General features: G+C 42.1%; 1 long non-coding RNA gene and 1 pseudogene across 2 annotated transcripts in view; one reads left to right on the top strand and one right to left on the bottom strand.

The window, feature by feature from the left end:
- Window positions 1-14,510, top strand: part of LOC102493093 (uncharacterized) — a 68,493-nt gene extending 53,983 nt beyond the window's left edge. For both annotated transcript variants that reach the window (XR_336683.1, XR_001369395.1), the window contains exons 2-3: window positions 13,853-14,001; window positions 14,479-14,510. This is a non-coding gene — a long non-coding RNA (uncharacterized LOC102493093). The remainder of the gene's footprint in view (window positions 1-13,852; window positions 14,002-14,478) is intronic.
- The window catches only part of LOC102493350 (intelectin-1-like), an 8,736-nt pseudogene continuing 1,405 nt past the window's right edge, over window positions 8,140-15,470 (bottom strand).

Genomic DNA, 15,470 nt, shown 5'->3' with positions numbered 1-15,470 from the left:
TTTTTTTTTTGTAAAGTGTGTAATTCCTCTTTTAGATCTTGCCAGAATTTCCTCACCTCCTGGAACTCGTCAACTTCTTTCTTTCTCTTTAGCAGTTCACTGTCTCTCTTCTCTTCCATCTCTGTTAGCTTTGCCATTATGAATGCTCTAAATTCTTTTTCAGACATTTCCATGATTTTTATTGAACTACTTGTGGAAGAAGAAGAGTTATTCTTTTCCCTTGGAGGAGAGGTATTTTCTTGCTTTCCCATATTTCTTGTGGTCCTGTGGTGATTTCTAGTCATCTGATGGATGGTGTGTTTCTTCCTAATTTTTTTTTTTGGAGGTTTTTGCTATAGGGCGCATGCCCTCGCTAGGCAGATAGAGAAAAACAGAGACAGAATGCGAGAAATCACCCCCAGGAGGGATGGCCATGCCACAATCCCTTCTCCTCCATTCTCCTCTTGGGATCTTGGGCACATGTGGGAGGCTGTGCATCAGTGAATATAGCCGGTTTCTCAGAAAGCAAACAATTACACAAAGCCAAAAATCATGATTGGCTTCCCTTCAAAACCTCACCTTCAAAACCATACTCTGATTGGCCACTAGAATCCCCCAGATTTGCATATCTGGCACCTCATGATTGGTCCACAAAGCAACCAATCATAACCCACCTTTTACAACCAGTCAAAACCCACCTTTTACAACCAATCATGGCCCATCAGCATGTATATAACCTGATCCTTGACCCACAATCACCAGACGACCCTGAAGAGCCTGAAGAGTTGTAACACTGTGTTGTCTCCAGATGACCCTGAAGACCCTGAAGAGTTATACCATCACGTTGTCTCTGGAAGACCCTGAAGAACTGTGACACCGCGTTGTCTCCAGATGACCCTGAAGACCCTGAAGAGTTATACCATCACGTTGTCTCTGGAAGACCCTGAAGAACTGTGACACCGCGTTGTCTCCGGATGACCCTGAGGAGTTGTAATACTGTGTCGTCTCCATGCTGCCCACAATAAACGGACGACCCAAAGAGTTGTAACACTGTGTTGTCTCGTGTTGTAACACTGCGCCACTTGTCCTGGCTCTCACTCCTTCCTTCAGGAAACCTGTTAGACTGTCCCCCAGGTTGGGACAGGCATACACGCACACGCGCCCGGTGTGAGTTTAAGCCACCAGGTCCGGAACTTGAACCGTGGTCGACTATGTGGGAGTCCAGCAAGATAGCCATTACGCTAACTGCTGGTCCCCTGTTTCTTCCTAATTTTTAAAGTTCAATCTGAACGTTCAGGAGCAAGCAGAAAGAGGTGATCTGGAATCTCTTTGCTGGTCTGTTGTGATTGCTTTGCACAGCAGATTCAGTAAATATTGAGAAATATGCTAACCCTAATAGTATTTGAATGTTTAGCTACAGTGTCCTTAGATTCATCTAGAAACACAGTAAATAGATACTGAGGAGTGGAGAGATGAGAAAAAAGAAAACAAAAAAAGAGAGAGAGAAACAACAACAAAGAAACAAAAAAAGGAAGGAAAAAAACTAAAAGAAATCATAATGATTTTTTTTTTTAAAGCACAAAATAGAAAACCGCGCGGCGTTCACAGGAGCCATGAGGAATCTTCTCCTGAAGGCCCGCCTCTTGCCTCTCCTGCCTGAGTGGGAGGAGCAGAGGGGATTATTAACAAGACAAAAGGTGGAGCTGAGAGCAAGGGAAACCTTTACCTTTAAAACATTTTTAAAAAGAAAAAATTACAACAAAATGAGAAGACAGAAACAGGGAGAGACAGAGACATAGACACAGAGATAGAAGGCTAGAGGAGCTCCCTACCACTCTAGATTGTTTGCTGGAGGCTGAATTATCAGTAGGAAATCTTCATTTCTCTTGTACCCTGAAATCACTAGTTCGCAGGAGCCATGAGGAATCTTCTCCTGAAGGCCTGCCTCTTGTCTCTCCTGCCACTCTAGCTAGTTTGCTGGAGGCTGAATTATCAGTAGGAAATCTTCATTTCTCTTGTACCCTGAAATCACTAGTTCGTAGGAGCCATGAGGAATCTCAATACTGACATCTTAACAATGTTAAGTCTTCCCATCCATAAAAGTGGAAAGTCTTTCCATCTATTTATGTCTTTGCGATATTTTTCAGAAACATTTTGTAGTTTTTCCTTGCATAAGACTTTCCCCCTTAGGGACCAGCAGATGGTATAATAGTTATGTAGCTGGACTCTCATGCAGTTGACCATGGTATGAGTCCTGGACCTGGTTGCATAAAATTCATGCCAGGTATGTGTGCATACACGCCCAAAATCCCAAGAGGAGAATGGAGGAGAAGAGACTGTTTTGTGGCCATTCCTACTGGGGGGTTATTTCTTGTTTTCTCTCTCTCTCTGTCTCTCTGGAGAGTGCATGTGCCCTAAAGAAAAAAATCTCTCTCAAAAAAAAAAAAATACCACTCCTGTGGCTAAGTTAAATCCCAAGTATTTAATTGTTTTTGGTGTAATTGTAAATGGAATTGTTTTCTTATTTTAATCTCCACATTACTCATTGTTAGTATATGGAAAGGCAACTGATTTTGTGTGTTGACTTCGAATGCTGATACTTTGCTGAAATTATTTATTAGTTCTAATAGTATTTGGGGGGAATCTTTAAAGTTTTTCTGCACATAAAATTATATCATCTGTGAACACAGACAATTTTACTTCTTGACTTTTTTTTTTTGGAGAGGTTTTTGTGACATAGTCATTATGCCAATTGCTGGTCCCAATTTTACTTCTTTTTCTATTTAGATGTTTTTATTTCTTTTTCTTGCCTAGTTGCTCTGGCTAGAACTTCTAGCGTTATGTTGAATCGAAGTAGTGCAAATGGGAAATCCTTGTCTTGCTCCTGATTGTAGAGGAAAAGTTTTCACTCTTTGACCATGGAGTATGATGTTTGCTGACTTTTTTTATATATGACTCTTATTATGTTGTGAGGTTACTTTTATTTCTAGTTTGTTGAGTGTTTTCTCATAAAATGGTGTTGATTTTTCAAATGCTCTTTTTTTTTTTTTATCAGTTAAGAAGACCATGTGGGTTTTTTTATGATACTTTGTTTAAGCTGGATTTTTATGGCCTCTCTATTCTCACTCTAAGGTAAATCATGAGAATCTGGCCATGTTTTCTGCTTTATATTTTATTTGAACAGGCTGAAATAGTTTTTCCCAGTTAATGAACTTTCCTTTTGCCAAGGTCTCTATGCATTCCCATTATGGTGCCTAGTAAGTAGTGCTTTCTCCTGCTGAATCTTTCCATTCTCTACTAATAGCAAAAAGAGCTAGTACTATTCAAATATTTTTTTCTTTTTTTTTTGTTTTTTTCTTTTTCTTGAAGGGGTTTTTGCTATAGGGTGCATGCGCTTGCCTGAAAGACAGAGAGAGACAGAGAGACAGAAAGCAAGAAATCACCCCTCAGGGGGGATGGCCATGCCACAATCCCTTCTCCTCCATTCTCCTCTCGGGATCTTAGGCACACACGCACACGCACCCAGCATGAGTTTAAGCCACTGGGTCTGGGACTTGAACCGTGGTCAACTACATGAGAACCCAGTGACATAGCCATTATGCTATGGTCCCACTGCTGGTCCCACTGTCCAAATTCTTAAACCCTCAAAAAACCCTTTGCAGAAGATAGTATTGTGATTCCCACTTTACAGAAAGGACACCAAGGGACTGAGTAAGAAACGTGCCCATATTCCAAAAGCTTTTACATAAAAATGGTAAGATTCTGGGGCCAGCAGGTGGTGTGGTGGTTAAGGGCGCTGGACTCCCACATGGCCAACCTTGGTTCAATTCCTGGACTTGTCAGCTTGCTTTCTCACTTTCTCTCTCTTTCTGTCTCTCTCTGGTCAAATTAAAATGAAATAAGTGGGCAAATAAAGTTAAATAAAATAATTATAAAAAAAAAAAACGGTAAGATTCTAAACTGAGTACTGGCTTCAGAGCCCAGAGGTTTAGCCTTTGTGCAATGGATCATTTTGGCAGTCTAATAAAACTTGTGGAATGCTTGTCATCTTAATATTTTTAAGTGTGTTGGGACTGGTGGGTGGCATTGTGGTTAAAGGTGCTGGATTCCCACATGACCAACCGTGGTTCGAGTCCTGAACCCGGTGGCTTTCTCTCTCTCTCTCTGTCCCTCTCTGGTCAAATTGAAATAAATTAATACATAAAGTTAAGTAAACAAAATTTTTTAAAAATATTTTTAAGTGTATGAAATAAAGTACATATTGCAAAGGAAACCAATTAAATGGAGGAGGGTAACCCAATGCATCATATAGTAATATACATGCTTCTTAACAATCTAGGGTAGATCTCATACCCATTGTTAGTTTCAAATGAACATAAATATTTTAATAACCAAAAAAAATGACCATGTGTTTTTTATCTTTTCTTCTGTTAAAGTGGTGTGTATTACATTGGCCAGTTTTAATATGTTGAACTATATTTGCATTTCAGAAATAAACCCCACTTGGTCATGGTGTAAAATCATTTTAACATGCTGCTGAACTTGATTTGCCAGTATTTCCTTGAGGATTTTTTTTCATAAGGCATGTTGGTGTGAAATTTTCTTTTGTTCTATGTTTTTGTCTGGCTTTGATACTGGTGTAAAGCTGGTCTCATAGAATGAGTTAAGGAGTGTTCCCTCCTATTCAAAATTTTGGAAATAGTTGATATTTGTTCTTTAAATTTTCAGTAGAATTCACAGGGAAGCCATCAGGTCCAAGACATTTCTTCATTGGGAGATGTTTGATTACTCATTCAATCTCCTGATTATAGGCCTATTCATGATCTAGCTTTGATAGGTTTGGGTTTCTAGGGATTTTTCTATTTCATTTAGGTTATCTGATTTGTTGGTGTACAGTCATTCATGGAACTTTCATAATCCTTTCTGTTTCTTTAGATTTGATAGTAATATTCACATTTTCACTTCTGAGTTTAGAAATTCAAGAATTCTCTTTCTTGTCTTAATCTAGTTAGCTAAGGGCCTGTCAATTTCATTTTTTTTTTCAAAGAATCAAATTTGGTTCCATAAATTTTTTCTTTTTAAAATTCTCTATTCCATTTAACTTGGCTTTAATATTTATTTCCTTTATGGTAGCTCTGGGTTTAGTTTGTACTTCATGTAGTTCCTTAGGCTATAAAGTTAGATTCCTTGTTTGAGGTTTTTTTTTTTTTTTTGTCTTTAAATTATTTATTTATTTATATCTTATATCTATCTATCTATCTATTTATTTATTTTTTGGAGAGGTTTTGCCATAGGGCGTGTGTGCTTGCCAGACAGACAGAGAGACACAGAGAGACAGAAGGCGAGAAATCACCCCCCAGGGGGGATGGTCACGCCACAATCCCTTCTCCTCCATTCTCCTCTCGGGATCTTGGGCATGCACGCACACGTGCCTGGCGTGAGTTTTAAGCCACCGGGTCCGGGATGCGAACTATGGTTGACTACGTGGGAGTCCAGCGACATAGCCATTACGCTAACTGCTGGTTCCCTGTCTTTAAATTATTTATAGTTATAAATGTCCCCTTAGCATTGCTTTCACTGTATCCCATAAGTTTCAGTATGTTGTGCTTTTGTTTTCATTTTTTGTGTTTTATTGCGTTTTTTTTTTAAATTTTACATTTATTCACAGTTTATCACTGCAGCATACAACATGAGTTTTCCCATCTAGAATACACCGTATAGTGACTCAATCATGTTATCTTTAACAGATAATTTTCCATTTTGTGTTTCTTACATATTTTACTTCTTTTTTTGTCCCCTTCAGTCCCTCCCACTTATACTCTGTCATTTCGCACCCTTCTCCCACACTATCTCTGGTATCCACAGCTGCTCTTCATGCTTTTTGTTTGATCACTACATATTTTTAAAATTTCCTTGTGAATTATTTTAATTTATTGGTTAACAGTATGTTGTTTGTTTTCCAAAATTTTATAAAATATTCTATTTTTCTTTCTGTTATCAATATTTAATTCATCCCAGTGTGGTCAGAGAAGATACTTTTCATAATCTCTATCTTTTTAAGTGTGTTGAGATTTAATTTGTGGTCTGATATATGTTTTATTCTCAAAAGTTAACAATGTACACTTGAAAATAATGTCTATTTTACTGTTGGAAGGGAATTCCTTTTTGCTATCATGGGGATTACATTTTCCATTCTAAAATTGTAGCACTCCAATTTGAGTAAGTTTAACTTCAGTAATGTCCAAAAACTCTAGTCCTTTCCAGTTCTGTCTCCATTCTTTTCGGTTGTTGATGCCACAAAATTATATATGTATACATTGTGTATCCAGAAATAGAAACTAATAATGTTTCCTTAAAGTGTTACTCTCTTGAATCACGGAGGAAACTGTGAATGAATAAGAAATATAAAGTTGGTCTCAGACCCTGGTTCATGACATGGGTCTCCCAGAATCCCTGTGAATAAAGATACTAGGAAAATCTTTCATTCTAATATTTGGTCTTTGACCCTGGTCCCATACATAGACCTCCTAAATCCTTTGGAATTGCCTGAGTGACAGGAGTCTCCTTTACTCTAATGAGGTGACTCTTGGTGTGCTCCCAGATGAGGGCTGGTCACCAGAAGGCTGTAGAGGGGTGGGAATAGAAGCTAGCAGCCATCAATGTCAATCCCCAGACTCCAGGAAGAAGAGAGTGGCTGGAAGTAATAGTCGACCATGCCTACATGATGAAGCCTCTGTGAAAATCTCAGGAACAGGGGGTTCAGGGAACTTTTAGCTTTGTGAACACATCCACATGTGAAATAGAGGAAGAAACTCTGTAGAGAGATACTAATAATTTCTAACCCAGGTGCAAGTTAATCCAGTTTAAGCAAGTATAACCTTCCTGGTTATTTATTTTATTTTTTATTTTTGGAGAGGTTTTTGCTATAGGGTGCGTGCGCTCGCCAGACAGAGAGAGACAGAGAGATAGAAAGCGAGAAATCACCCCCCAGGTGGGATGTCCATCCCCCATTCCTTCTCCTCCATTCTCTTCTTGGGATCTTGGGCATGCATGCACACGCGCCCAGTGTGAGTTTTAAGCCACTGGGTCCGGGACACGAACCGTGGTCGACTACATGGGAGTCCAGCGCAATAGCCATTATGCCAACTGCTGGTCCCCCTTCCTGGTTATTTTTAAAGCAAATTCCCCAAGGCCTAAGAACTTTGAACTTCATGTTCTAGCCAATGATAAATAATTAGCACTTGGGGTGTAAGGGGGGGAACTAGGAGAGCTTGTTGTAAATGAGATTTGCATTTTAGAGGAAAATGCAGTCATGTGTTTAATATTTAGCTGTGGGCCAGAACTGATGTCATTTCTATCCTGTCTGTACCAGTAACACATTTGGGGTGATTTGCCTACTTGGCTCCATTAAAATGAGCACCTAAATATAGGAGCCCAGAAATAGTGACACCATGATCCAAAGACAGTCTCCATCAACATACCAGCTCCATCCATCCTTCCCTAAGGAGAATGCCCAACCACTATGGCTAGAATATTCAAGTTGAAGACAAATTGATAGGACCACGTGGGTAACTTAGGAAAAGTTAAGATAAAAAACTTCTCCCTTATCCTTTATTATTCTGAAGAGGGAGGACTTGTTGCTATTTTGTTTGTTTGTTTGTTTTTGTTGTTGTTATAGGGCATGTGCACTTAGTGGAGAGAAATGGACAGAGAGAGGGAAGGTGAGAAAGTACCCCCCAGTGGAGGTGGCCACACCTTAAACCCTTTTCTCCATTCTTCTCTCAGGATTTTAGGCATACAAACATGTTCCCTGAGTGTTTTTGTAGCCTCTGGGTCCAGGATTCAAACTTTGCAGGTAGCCATGTGGGATCCAGCTTCTTTAATCACCACACAACCTGGCTGCTCTTTTAAGGGCTACTTAAAGTGATTGAGTAGTGGTATGTTCTTCTATTAGGACTCCCAAGTTCCAGCATCCCAAGTGAAAATAAAAAAAAGTGACTGAAGTAGAATCAACCAGAACAATAGATATTCTTTCAAAATCTTCTACAGTCTTCACTCTCTGAGGAAAAGAATTCACAGAAGCACCAGGCCTTGAGTCAATATGATTTATTCTCCTCTCCTTTGCCATTATCATTCTAGTTAGTAGGTAAATGGTTCTGTATCCTTGGGAGCTCATGATTGAGTGTAGAGGTGTAGGTCCCCTTCCACAAATCTCTCAACGGTAGAATAAAAGTACAGCTGCTTCAGTTATCTCCCGGCTACTGCTGAAACCTGTATGAGTTCCATGTCCATTCCAGTCAAAAGCAGAGAAATCCCCGCACTGTCTGGGATTGCCCTCTGGGAAGAATCCTCCTCCACCAATGCAGTGCTGGGAAATAAGGAACAGAAGGCATGGCCTGAGAGATCTGAGGGTGAGGCCAACAACATCTTAATGACCAAATGCATCCAGTGGAATCTGATATTCATTAGACTCTTTGTTAGCAGTATTGATCTATTCTTCCCACAAAACTCTCTCTTTCAGGAGAGATGGTGCCACAGCAATAGTACATCTGGGCCTACATGGGAAGGTCCCTGGTTCATTCCAGGGTCTCCCTGTATATGCCAGTCACATAGCTATGCCTATGATACAACATGACTGGGACTGATCACGGCATGAAGATCCTATTAAGCATGCCTATATCTCTGTCTCTGTCTCTCTATATCTCTCATGAAAAAAATAATTAAATGAACTTTTTCTTTTATGGAAGATTTTTGCTAGAGTGACAGAGAGACAGAAAGCAAGCAATCACACCTTAGGCGGGATGGTCACTGTGGTTGGCCATGTGGGAGTCCAGCTCTTTAACCACTACACTATCTGCTGGTTCATAAGTGAATTGTTTTTTAGAGGTTTTTGCCTTAGGGCAAGGCACACAATGGAGAGAGAGAGTGCGACAGAAATGTTGAGAGAGAAACTGAGAAATCATCCCCCAAGAGGGATAGCCATTCCATCCCTTCTCATCCATTTTCCTCCTGGGCACACACACATGCCCAAAAGGATTTTAAAGCCACCTGGTCCAGGACTTAAACCACAGGGGCCATGTGGGAGTCCAGTGACATAACTCCTACACCATCTGCTGGACCCATGAATTATTTTAAAAGCTTTCTTTCTTTAGCTTCACTGACATAAAATTTCCTTCTGAATTCTTTTTCAACTTTTCTGAATATTCATTTACAGATCCCCTGGCTGGACTATGTTCATGAATACCTTTCCTGCAGCTCCCCAGGAGAGAATGCACGTCCCTCTTGAGATCAAATGACACCTTTGGTTTCAGTTACTGACAATTCACTGATGGCCTCAAGATTTGTTTTTTCAATTTTTGCCAGAGGGTGTGAGCACTTGCTAGAGAGAGTACAAGGCAACATCCGCCATGGGAAATGGTCATGCTTCTCCATTTCTCCTTCCTTTTGGGACTTTGGGCACCCACGAAGCTCCCAAGATTTCTGTCTCTAGTACAAATGTTTTTGGCTTGAAAGACCTTGAAATACAACCTGGATCTCTACAAAGACATGCCAAGATTCACATGACCAAAACAGTTCATTATATATCTCTCTATTCCCAAACCTATTCACCATCCAGACACCATCTTAATAAATGACACTAAATTAACCAAATAAAAACCATGATGCTCTTCCAAATGATGTCCCTGTCCAACCTTTATATTCAATCAGCACTCAATTTAAAATCTTTGAAATTTATCAATATCCACTGTTCACCCCATAGATACTGCCTGAGAGAGGTTGCCTCCGTGAGACTCCTGGAAGATGTCCAATACTTTCAGAATAACTCCCCAACATAGTCTGTATTATGCAAGGAGGGCCAGGATCTGGGAGGTCCAGTTCTACCCTGAGAACTAAACTTCAGATAGAGAACAATACTTTGCGTTTCTCAAGGAATCTTAGTTCCAAAAGGCTTCCTCAAACTGTCTGTACGTACAATCCTCATCCCAGCTCCAGGCAATTGAGATTTTATCCCAAAGGTAGAGCATCCAGCAGTGGTTCTTTTGAGGAGCCTCAGCCCCTATGTCAGTCCTAAAGGCACAGGAAGTATGTACCTGGACTGAGTAACCAACAGCTCTGTCCCCTAAAATCCAATGACCAAGAGAAGTTTATACTCCCACACAATATACATGCTCACACCACAGTCAGATCACACTCAACACATACACACCAACACACAACGACAATCCCAGTCTTACCTACAGGCCCCCCCCAATCCATAAAATTTACAGCGTCAGTGTTACATCCAGTGACCTTCATTCCAGCACACAAGGCATTGACTGCTTTCTGGTTATTAAATACCCTGAACTGGACAAATCCTGCAGTGAATTCCTCTGAAAACAAGAGGCAGAAAAAAGCACTCAAGGAAGATGCTAGAAACAGCTTTTTTAAGGCCAGCCCAGAGATTCTCTATGCCAAAGCTCAGACTAGAGCCCAACCCTCTGGCCACACTGGTAAAGCCCAAGACCTCTGTAGCCAATGTCTGGTAGATCCTGGCCCCAAACTTGGCTGAGAGGAACCTTTCTCAATGCCAGAGACCAAAAGCCAGTCCTTTTCATTTTTCTTGTTCTCCTTTATTTTAAAATCTCAAATCTCAAACATAAGAATTATGGCTCTGAATTTTATGGCATAAGCTCAGCCTCTGTGAAGAATATTATGCTGCCAACTTTGGATACCTAAAATAACTAACAGCTGGTTCAGTGTGATGGCATGGTCAGTAGCAAACTGAACTACAATGCTAGAAGCCAAATGGCTGACTGTGGGTTCAAATCCCTTGGTTGCCTTGAAAGCATGATGGGCATGATAACGCATGTCCAGGATCCTGACAAGATAGAGGGTCCAGGAAAGGGGGTCACAGTGTGATGCAACCCTGACAAAAGTGCTTATCTCTCTCATACACATAGATGTGCTTTCTATTATGAATAAAATTAATACTTAAAAAAACCCTAATGGTTACCCATTATGAATAGAAATAAAAATATCTTAGGCCAGTTTATGACTTAATGATCATGGGAGCCAGATCCTACATGGCTGACAACTTGGGTTCAAATCCTGGTCCTGATGACTTGAAAAGCACACTACGTACATGTGTGTGTGTGTGCCCCAAAACCTGACAGGATGGAGAAATGGAAGAAGAGGAACTGCAGCATGACCATGCCTCACTGGGGTTGCTTCCTCCCTCTTCATCTATCTCTGTCTCTCTTTCTCACTCAGGCAAGCACCCTCAACAAGAAGGAAAAAATGCCTCACCATTGCTTACTTGTTCTGAACTGTGCAAATGAACCCAGCCTAGTCCTAACAAGTTACAAAGGGTCTGGTAGTGGTATTGCAAGCAATAAAGGGTCCAGAGCCAAATTCCCTCATTCTAGTGTTGACTCTCCTACATCTGCCCTGTGATCTTGATCAAGCTCCTGAACCTCTCTGTGCCTCAGTTTTCTATCCTTTAAGATGATGTTAATGACAGCTCAGGGGTCAATAGGTTGTGTAGTGGCAAAGATACTGGATCCCACATGGCCAACTGATTTATTTAAACCCTAGATGTGGCAGCTTGAAAAACATACTGGGTGCATGTGTGTGTGTGCCCAAAATCAAGGGGCAAGAATGGAGGAGAAGGGGTTGCAATGTGGTCATCCCCTCTGGGGGGCAATTTCTCACTTTTTCTTTCTTGCTCTACCTTATAGAAAAAAACTAAAACAGTAATAATAATAATGACAGCTCAGACATCAGCGGTAGCCATACAGATCAGAAGAGACAATACAGGTAACATTAACAGATGAGAACCAGGCTGCAGTAAATCACTGCTCCCTATAGTAACCGAATTGATCACTCTTCCTACAAAGAGTTCAAAGGGTATTAAAGACTCACTCTAGCCATAAGGTGAGTAATAAGATGCCATTTTCTGGGCATCACCAAAGTCATAGACCACAGGAATCGGCAGGCCGTTGTCAGTCCAACACTTCCCTGTCCCGTACTTCACTGGATATTTCTATAGGGAACAAAAAAAGTCACTGCGTGAGGACAATAGGTTTGACTTTCCTCAAAATACAGCCATTCACAGAGGGGAAATGGTGCTTTTTCTGTAGCAGAGTTTATTTCTGAACCAGTTGAAATAAGAATCTTTCTGAGGCCAGCTCTTGGTACCATGGTAATACAAGGTTCTGAGATGATGGATCCACATGGGAAGGGTCCAGGTTCATGTCCTGAGGTGTTGCTGTGCACAGTGTGTGTGTGTGTGTGTGTGTGTGTGTGTGTGTGTGTACCTAGGATTGCAGCTAGGCAAGGCTGGATATGGACCCCAGCATGAAGACCCTGTTGGGTTGCCTATCTCTAGCCCTCTCTTTGTCTGTCTCTCTCCCTCTCTGTGACCCCTCATGAAAGAAATAAATGAATAAATATTTTAAAAAGAATCCTTTTTCTGCTGTCAGTCTCTTCGCCAATAGTCCAGGCCACCTGGCACTCTCTCTCATTCTCTCTGTCTCTCACTCTCTGTCACTTGCACTCTTCCTGTTCCAACAGTCCTTTCCCATAGGTCTCTCTTCTTGCCTGGCTCATAATTCCTGAGAGAGGCAAGACAGAGGCCATCAGAAATCAAGGCTAGGGCAACCTGGAAGACAGGCCTATTGAAACGCAGCTGCTGCTCACACCCAACACTTGCTTCTCTCTACACCCACGAGAACCAGCCAGCAGCCCCTTGTACCTGGTAGATGCCAAACAGATTATGTTCTGTGTGTTGGAAGAAGCCAATGCTGGTGTGGTACCTCAGCAGGGAGCTGTTCCTCCAGTGCTGCAGGGGGCAGTTGTTGGGCACATGCCAGATGCCCAGGTCTAGGGCCTGGATGTCGTAGTAGCCAGGGTTCTGCAAAGGAACACACACTGAGCTTGGTAAGCCAGGAGACCCATGAGGCGAAAGGCCTCAGCAGGGATAGACAGTCAGAGCACTCAGACATGCTACTTCCAGCAGATGACAATTCCCTGTCAGTACCTGGGTCCCTGATGGCCTGGGAAGGAGGAAGTTGGGACATAAGACACATCAGTATTTCTCTCTTCAGCAACACACACTGAGCTTGGTAAGCCAGGAGACCCATGAGGCCAAAGGCCTCAGCCAGGATAGACAGTCAGAGCACTCAGACACCCCCTTCCAGCAGATGACAATTCCCTGTCAGTACCTGGGTCCCTGATGGCTGGGAAGGAGGAAGTCAGGACCCAAGACACATTAGTATTTCTCTCTTCTTCCCCAGCCCTACCTTGAAGCCCACTTGCCAACCCTCCCTCATGTTAGGCAAATGTGGTACCTACACTGCAGAAGTCCCCTTTCCTCCTCACCCATTCCCAGCTGGGTGGGAAGTGGCACCTACCTTGTAGTCATCACTTGTGGCCGTCTCTGCAGACCCAAAGGTGTTGTAATTGGCCCAATTGCCATCGCCCTCAGGGTAGTCTGCTCTGCTGCCCTGCTGACTGGACCAGCGGTCACCCACCGTGCACTTCCCGGCCATGAAGTTCTCGTGCACGCTGGTCACCAGGGTCCAGCCGCCACCCGCAGTGGTCATGTCACAGAAGGTCTGGTAGACAACACCGTTCTCAGTGCGGAGGAAATACAGGCCATCTGTGGAGGGAGCCAGCCCAGAGCCTCCCTGTCTGGAGAGCGCACGGTCCACCTCAGCCCCATGGCCCACTGGGCTCTCAGAACCAGAATCGTGGCCTGAAGGCTCCTCACCTGAGTCCTGTCACTAAGTATCCCTAGAGGCACTAGAGTCTCCAGAGTTCAGATGATCACGACCCTCTCACTAAGACAGAACTTAGAATTAACATCACTCTTGGTGACCTTTCTCATAAACAGAATCATCACATGACCCAGGAATTCCACTTCGAGGTACACGCCACAAAGAACTGGAGCCAGAGAGACCCTCGTGCAGCAATGCCCACTGCACCGTGAGACACAAGAGCCAGAAGGTGGAAACAGCCAAGAATTCCTCAACAGACACGTGGGTAAATAAAACGTGTGGTGTACGTCTGATCGATAGAAAGGAGTGAAACGCAACATATGTAAGGGATGGGTAAACCTTGAAAACATTACATTAAGTGACATAAGCCAGACACAGAAGACAAATTCCATGTGAATCTACTTATATCAGTTCACTAGGACAGGCAGATTCACAGGGACAGAAAGTAAAATAGCCACTCCCAGGGAGGGAGCATATGGCGTCATCATCTAATTGGTACAGAGCTCCTGCTTGTATCAGGAGGGCAAGCAGGTGACTTGGAGGTGAAGGTGGCTGGATCCCACAAGGCCATCTGTGTGGTTCATGTTCCCGGCCTGGCTGTTTGAAAATCACAAAACATAAGTGTGTATCCGTGCTCAAAATTCTGAGAGAAAAAATGGAGGAACAAGGGTTGTGGTATGGTCATCTCCCTTAGGGGTGATTTTTCACTTTCTTCTTTCTCTCTCTCTTTCTCTCTGGTAAGTGCATGAACACTGTAGCAAACTAAAAGAGGAAGAAGGAGAAGGAGAAGAAGAAGGAGAAGAAGAAGGAGAAGGAGAAGAAGACGAAGAAGAAGAGAAGAAGAAAAGAAGAGAAAAGAAAAAAGAAAAAAAGAAAAGTTCTAGAAAAGGATACTAGTAATGTTATCTAACCTTGTGAAGCTAATGAATGCAACTGAGTTATATACTTAAAGCTGGTTAAAATAGCAAGTGTTAGCCAACATGTAATATGCGTATATTTGACCACTTTTACTTGTCAGGCTTTTGCCGTAGGGTGTGTGCACTCCCTGGAGAGAGACAGAGAGAGAGAATGGGAAAAATCAGTCCCCAAGGGTGACACCACAATCTCTTCTCCTCCATTCTCCTCAGGGGATTTTGGGCATGTATGCACAATTGCTTGGCATTTCTTTCTTTCTTTCTTTTTTTTCTATTTTCTTTTTAAAGCATATTCTTTTTTTATTTTATTAATTTTAGATTTTCTTTAAACAGAATTTTATGGTCTCCTAAATTTTTCTTTTCTTAATTGGGAGGTTTCACTCACATTCCTGAGGATTTTTTGGTGGTCTGCTCACATGCAAGATAGAGGTTCTGTGTGCTAATTGGAGGTTCTATGGGGGAAGGCAGTTGGGTGAAAGGTGGTTATATGGACTGAAGTGGAGATGGAGTTAAAGTGAGATTTGTTGACTTGAAGCTTTACTACCACAGGGTGAAAAGAGAGGGAACTGGCTATTCAATCTCTCTCTCTCTCTCTCTTTTTATTTTTGAGAGAAAGTTTTGTTATAGGGCCTGTGCATTCATGAGAGAGAGAGAGAGACAGAAACCCCAGAGGGGATCAACCTGGAGTGATTTTCAAAGTGCCAAGTCCAGGGCTCAACCCATGTGGGAACCCAGTGCTTTAACCACCATGCCGCCTCCACCACATGTTTTTAACCTAAAAATAACTCTCCAAGAAGACAAAAACCGGATTCCCTTAACT

Source organism: Tupaia chinensis, unplaced genomic scaffold, assembly GCF_000334495.1.
Source record: "Tupaia chinensis unplaced genomic scaffold, TupChi_1.0 Scaffold141389_1, whole genome shotgun sequence".
NCBI classification, from domain to species: domain Eukaryota; kingdom Metazoa; phylum Chordata; class Mammalia; order Scandentia; family Tupaiidae; genus Tupaia; species Tupaia belangeri.
The sequence above is the reverse complement of the archived record's forward strand: the minus strand, read 5'-3'. Positions and strand labels throughout refer to the sequence as shown.